The following is a 7,435-nucleotide window of genomic DNA, read 5'->3' as shown; positions in this document are numbered from 1 at the left end:
GCCAGAAGTGTTTGAGTACTTTAAATCTTTTAATCAATTAGCTTCTTTCTTTGCATGGTTTCCAGCAAGAAGTTTGCCCTAATCCTTACCTTTTGTGTCTCTAGATAAGGTAACTTTATCCTCTATTTTCAATATTTTCCCTTATGTAAGTAGCGTAAATAGGTATTGTCTGTGACTCGCTGGAGTTGCCATTTCTCAAAATTTTAAAGTGACAGTCTGTTCTGTCACCGGCTGTTGCATAGGTCAAAAACAAAAGCAGGCTGACTTTTAGACTTTCACTTGTAACACAGCTGAGACTTTGTAATTTGGCTCATTGATTTATTTCATTATCCTATTTGCTCTTCTTGTACTCCAGCTCAACATTATTATTAAGTAATGACAATTAAACTGTAAGTTTTTCATTACTATAATGAACCACCTTAAGAGGTCTACCATTAGAAGTAGAAGAGATTTATTGCACTCGTCATCATGGAGAAACAAGGCCATGGTGCCTGCATTAGCTCAGCTGTGAAGAGGCCCTCATGCAGGTATCAGCTTGTGTGGGAAGGAGAGGTCACGCTGCCACTAGAGTCTCACGGTGCTCTGAGGATAGCATCCCAATGACCTGGACCTCCCAGTGGTCCCTGCCTCTTATAAGTCTACTACCTCATTGCGAATGATAGCGCCAACACAAGAAACTTCAGAGAACACATACACATACTTACACAAGCCACTGTAACAACCTCTCCTATGTATCCAAGCCATTAGTAAAACAATTCTTCAGGATGTGAGGGACAGTGTTCAAGAGCTGAGCAAGCTATTGGCAGGCATTTTATTGTTCATTTTATGTACTGTTTAGTATATTCTGAAGTTTCCACTCATTGATTCCATGGCATCAACTCCATTCTTTTGCTTTTCCTTCCTTCATAAAATGTGTCATGAAAAACCTTGCCAATGGCAATTTAGAGGATTTCATCCCCTTTCTACTTTATGTTTTATTTCTTATCTCTTAATAATTCTCATAATTGTAGCTAACTTCTATGGATCCTACCATATTTGCTACCATCTGTTTTCCCTTCAATATTTCTTTTTTCTTTTTATTTTTATTTTTACTTTTTCCCGGTACCAGGAATTGAACTCACGACCTTGTGCTTGCCAGGCAGGTGCTGTGCCACTGAACTAAATCCACAGCCCCTTACCTTCAGTATTTCAATTCTTGTAGCTACTTAAATAATGTCATTATTTCCACTTACCAGAAAATAAATGAAACACAAAGAGGTAAACAGTATGAATGCTACAAAAACTGCAGTGTCACCAGAGCCCACAATGGAATCCAGTCGTATATACCGACGGACCTGTACCTCTGATACCACACATGTGATTTCCAGCTATAATTGTGCAGCCCAGTCATCTGCAGGAGATGTCAGTCAAATCATTTGAAGTATTGATGGGATATAACAAACCTACATTTCAAAAATAGACCAAATAATTTAATTTAATGTGATTGGGGTGAAATGACTGGTGCTCGGCAGTCAATCTAAGTGAGAAGGCCTGGGGTTTTAGGTCCTTTACTGTATTCTTAGACTGCCATTAGTGACTTTTTGTTGTTGATTTTTTAACCCACTTAAAAATGTTTTTGACGCCAGAAGCTTCTCAACTGGGCTCATATGGATATTCTCTGTCTCTTGGATTCTCTGTGGGCTCCAAACAAAATAGGAAGCCATTTTATTTATAAGAAAGTGATTGCTCATTTTAGGTGAAGCAGTCTTTTATGTCCCAGATCCTCCTTCTTTGAAGCTCCCACAAAATCCCAGTGTAATGCATATTTGTTTTCACCACCCCCAATCCCATCAAACTTTCACCTTTCCTGTTGTGCTTTCCACCCTATGAAGGTGACCTGTTCAAACCACAGGGACAGCCGGAAAGGAGGAGAGAAAAGAACCAAGGAAAAATGAGTTAGAAGATTTTAAGAGCAAATTTAATTGACCTCACCATTTTTAAAAGGGCTAGTCCAATTTGCAGATCTTGCTGTATCTTACTAGTATGTGCCCTCTTCATAAATGCAGACTATAAAGTTCAAAAATTATATAATCGGTAGAAACTTTCTGCAAAACCAATGAAATCTCCATTTTGAAAACCAAATTAAACAAGTAGTACTTAACCTTTTATGACTTCAGCAATATTATTTCAACAGTGGAGCTTTATTTGCATAATCTACATATGTATATTCTGAACTTTATCTTCCTCTAGTATCTCTCTGCACTGTGAATGTGTCTCCACTGCTGGTTCTTAATAATTCATCCAGGCAGCTCCTAGCATATACAGAGGAATCCTGGCTTTTTGTGTTATTTCCATCAAAATGCATAAACATTTGTTTGATTTAATAACAATAGAAAATGTATGGGAAAAGACAAAGTGTCTAGAAAAAAAAACATCAGCCCACCATTTTGATTTATATGGCACAATGTGAAACACCTTTGCAGTATGTTTGTATAAAAAAGTCTATAAAACTGAAGGGCTGGGTGGAATTCATTATAGAATGGGATTTGCATGAAATGTGAGTTTTCTACTAAACAAAGACACCAAGGAAACTTGAGAAAATTTGTAAACACTGGAGACTGACAAGTCAATTTGTGTGATTGACAAAAAAACATGCTTACACTCTAAGCTAGATAAAGACTGATGCCCTAGAAATTCTGGTCTGTGGAATTGCCTTTGGAATTCCAGTTTCACTATTTATGAGTCATATTACTGTACACAAGGACTTCAGCCTCTGATTCTCAGCCTTATTGTCTGTAAAGGGAAATAGTATTTTCTTGCTGCTTGAGTCATGAGATGGGGAGTTGAGGGACTTAGTGCATTAGCTAGTACAGGTATTTAGTTCAACCTCTTGTACAGCCTTGAGGTCATGTCAGGTACCAGGATTAAAATATATTCCACTGGTCCATTCATGAACCAAAATGCCTTGATCACATCGAAAATTATACCAAGACAAGAAATTGCAACGTCTACTTTGAAATAACATACCAATCAAATATAGTATGCCAAAAGCCTGAATTTGTGATATTACAATTGGGTATACAGCTATCAATTTGTGTTTCAAAATAGATTACCAAAGGCTACATCTACCTGCTGCACTTACTGCCTTTTCTGAACTCTTTTTTTTCTGAAAAAGTAAATCAGAGACACAAAGTAAATCAGAGTCAAATTTAACATAGGGTATTTATGCATAAACATTGCTATTTATTTGTAAACCCATGGATATTTATTCAGAAACTTGGTGACTTGTTCCTAAACTCCTTTTTTTATTTCAACAGGTTCTTGAAGGTATTTGAAGAGAAACTGAGGCATAGAGAGTGAAAGAAGAAACTCTGATTGGCACCCTTTCTATTAAAATGGGATTTTTGTAAACTAGGAGAGTTTTAATTGGTCTTCCTGTTCATTGGCACTCCCTGACTGGCTGTGAGGAGGCATCCAGCAAATAAGGCAGTATCAAAAGGAAGGGCTTTCAGTATCAGGGGTAGAGGGGTCTGTGTGATTGACCACTTATTAGAACAAGTGGTAATTAGAGGATTTTTCTGTGGTCAAGCTGTCAAAATAAACTCCTTATAAAAGATGGTCAGGGTGGTAAAAAGTTTCATGTTGGCTTATATGTGTGCTATTGGCAAAGTCTGGGAAGTTTCACTGAAATTTTCCCCTTATAAAGATCTGATTACATTTTGTGAGCTCACTTTAAGCAGTGAAATGCTTTGGGCAAATGCACTGTCAACCTGATTTGTCAATTGCATTATCCTCTTCCCATTTTTGAATGCAGGAACTTAGATGGCAGCTTAATTCTATTTTTGCATCCACATAATATAGATAGCATAAGTAGGGTCAGTGTGGCCTCCCTCCTCTAATTACTGCAGGATCACTCCCCTCCATCCATCTGAATCTAGGCAGTACCCTCCTACATATCCTTGTCCTGAACTTTACCATACGTAAGGGAAAAAAAGACCCCTGATCCTGCCCTGGAAATTCCAACATTCCAAACCAGGATGCATGAGCACCAATCCTCTCCTTTCATGATCTGCCTGTATCTACCTTTCTTCACCTGGAGCTCATTGAAGGTTCATGCATATGGACTGCATCTCATACATCCACTTATAACAGAGGGAATCATGGGAAAGGACTTGTGCAACACTTCCAGGTGACATGATTCAGCACCCTGTCCATCATGTTAATCATGCTTTGGAAGACCCAATGGGAGGCCTCCTAAACCTCAGTGAAGATTTTCAGCATCTATATTCTAGGCCTATGGCTTGATGCTTAGGCAAATTGCCAGACTGGGTCAACTCATTCCAGTCATATTATCACCTCAATGAACTTTGCTAATGTTTTCTTACCATGGCCTACCATGTCCAATTATTTGTCCATTGTGTACAAGAACCTAGAAACCCATTCTGGATGCCATGACCTACAATAACACATGAAGAAGGGAAACTGAATGGGAAATTACTACAATCTGCTAATTCTAAAACCCCAAAACTTTCTCTTACATGGTTTTGCTTTTTATCCCAAATCAAAAGAAAATGGCCTACTTGGAACTCTTGAGCCTACAAAATCCAATTTCTTATTTGCACTAAAAAGTCTGTGGTCTAGAAGTGAAACTGGATTTTCCAAAGAACGTTCAAATAATTAGTGGCAGAGAGGAATAATAACAATGAGAAGTAACATTTAGATTTGAAGAACCCAGCTCATACACTGCAGCTTCCTTGGTTATAAGCAATAGGACTCTTCTTCCTGTTGTGAATGTAAAGGCAATATGTCATATATTGTTTTGACAGTGCTAGCCAGAAAAGTGTTATAAAAAGGAAATAATACCTACAGTATTTGTTATCATCATAAAGCTTAAATTAAATATCAATACAGCAAACTCCTTACCACAGTGACTAGACCACACTGGATATTAATGTTGCATTGGCTCTGGAAGGCAAATATGCCCCAGTGTATATTTCTTGGGGCAGCTATCTTAGTCCCCCCTTATGAAGGCACTTCATTAATGACATTTTTTGATTCATGAAAGCTGTGGGTGGCTTCCAGCAAAGCTCTGCTCTATCACAGCCTAAAGTTTCTGTCCAGGGTGGCTTTGAATGTGCATAGCATGCAGGACAGTGCAGGCAATTGATATGTTGAAGGAAACCGCCCCCCCTTGACTGAATTTCTGCTAGAAATGCAAAGCCAATGTGTTTCTTAGCAAGGGAAACTTCTGTGGAGTTCCTCTGAGCTGAGTTTACCAGAGGTCAATGAACCTATTTATTTAAATCAATATGCATTGATTTGTAGTTGATGTTTTTGTTTTTCTGTGTTATGTCCTCCTACAGGGTACCTTTTCTTTATTGCTTAAATTTACTAGATTGCTCCAAAAGGACATAAGCCCTGTTCAGTATATGCTGAAGTTGAGAAAATTGCTGGTTTAACTCTCATAGCTATCATGTATAATGTTAAGTCTGGTGCTTCATCTCTGTAATCATCTTTCTAAGTTGTGTATTCAACATGCAGTTTCCCTAACAAAGCATCCCTAAGGATTATGATCTACACAACTAGAGGATTTTGGAATCTCCTTAACCTACCTCCTAAATCACCCACCATACACACCACCAGTACTTCAGACAGTGCGAGATACGAAGACTCTGCAGTTAAGGTCCTATAAAGGTTAGCATTGTCCATTAATCATTGCTGTTCTGAGCCTTCAAACTGAGCCTGTTTTCAGTCAGCTTCTATTGACTGGTCAGCAGGAAAACAGGTCAGGGCACCCACAGTGACTGTGGACATGGTTGTGAGTGTATACATGCACATGTGTCTATATAGTGTTAATTGTTCTATGTTGTTATATGCACATAGTTTATATATATAAACTGTACTGCAATTTTACATTATATATATATACAGTGTTTACATGCTGCACACATATACACAGTATAATTCTCCTAAAGACGCCTTGATTTTAGAAAAGTTCATATAGTTTGAGGAAGAAATACTACATCTCCCAAATTATTATAATCCTCATTTATCTCTGATCACTTTTGAAAATTCAGTGGTCTTCAAAGCCAGAAACTCAGGCTTTGCTCTCTTGAAGTAGCGTATAACAGTGCAAAGTATCTAGATTTGTCTGGGTATCAGATTTGATCCCTGTGTTCATTGGCTGTGTGGCTAAGGGTATGCTATTTAATATTTCTTGTGATACAGATTCCAGGTTATAGGAACAAAGGGTAGGATGAAAATTGAAGAGGTTATGGTGAAGAGGAGAAACCCTAAACTTCCAGCACAGTCTCTTACCTGCAACATGGTTTTCTCCTTAGCAATGGTAATGAGGAGCCTTGGGCTTAGACAGTGAGGATTAGGCCACCGGGCTCTGTGAAAGGCCCTTGAGATTCTTGCCCCAGCAGGCCTCATAGCCCTCCCCACCTCCAGGTGGAGAACAGAGGGAAATAGACTAGAAGGTGCTTTGGAAGTCAGTGTGCTCTATAAATCTCGGTTATTATTTTTAAACAGATGGCTAAACTTGTTATGGTCCACTGTGTCTCCTAAATCCTCAGTCCTGGTGGGGATTTTAGCATGAGATTCTGATTAATGCACTGAGGAATTCTTTTGTTTCTTTTGTACTTCTACTACCCTAGTCCATTCCCATTTCTTCCTTTTCTGAATATATCAGTAAGGTCCTTATCCTGCACCACAAATAGGGCTCCCTTCTGCCACTTGGGTTTCTAGGGAATAAGAAGACAGATGAAACAGACAAGCAAAAGCTTTCCTACTGATCCTCTGTCAGCTTGCATTTCTTTAAAAGTTGGGCACTCAGGTATCTAAGCTTCTCTTGCTGACGGATTGGTGTCTCATTTCTTCTCACCCAATGACCAGGACATGGTTGTCCTTCTAGAGACAGCTCACGTATGCCCTCTCTCAAGAAGGCGGTGGGAAATTCAGTCCTCTGACACTTTCTGCCTGGACTGCATTTCCCCTGTTTTCACCGCCTTGCTGCTTACTTGTATCCTGACATTTCTCCTTCTTCTCCTGTGTCTGCTGAGTCTGTCTGTGTTTGTCTTTGAGCTCCTATTCCAGCCCTTACATGCTTTCCTTTTCCCACTTAGACAATGACATTTCCACATTTTATATGTTTACCTTTATTTATCTCAGCTCTGCTCCTCCTTTACATCCTTTCCTCATTTTTTAATTCTTTCATCACTACATTCCTTTTGGTATGGTCCTAGTCACTTTCCCATCTCCAGTGCACGAAGCCCAGCACCCACAATGTAAAGGACAAGAGGCTCATTTGGGTCACAGTTTTAGTGTGTGATCTGCTGACTGCAAGACAGAAACAGGAATGCAGAGGACATGGTGGAGGGGCATGGTAGAAGAAAAGATGCTCAACTCATGACAGCCAAGAAGCATAGAGAGGGGCGAAGCAAGGGACAAGAAC

The sequence above is a fragment of the Chinchilla lanigera genome, unplaced genomic scaffold (assembly GCF_000276665.1).
Source record: "Chinchilla lanigera isolate Chin_1 unplaced genomic scaffold, ChiLan1.0 scaffold00058, whole genome shotgun sequence".
Taxonomy (NCBI): Eukaryota; Metazoa; Chordata; class Mammalia; order Rodentia; family Chinchillidae; genus Chinchilla; species Chinchilla lanigera.
This window is presented reverse-complemented; position numbering follows the sequence as displayed.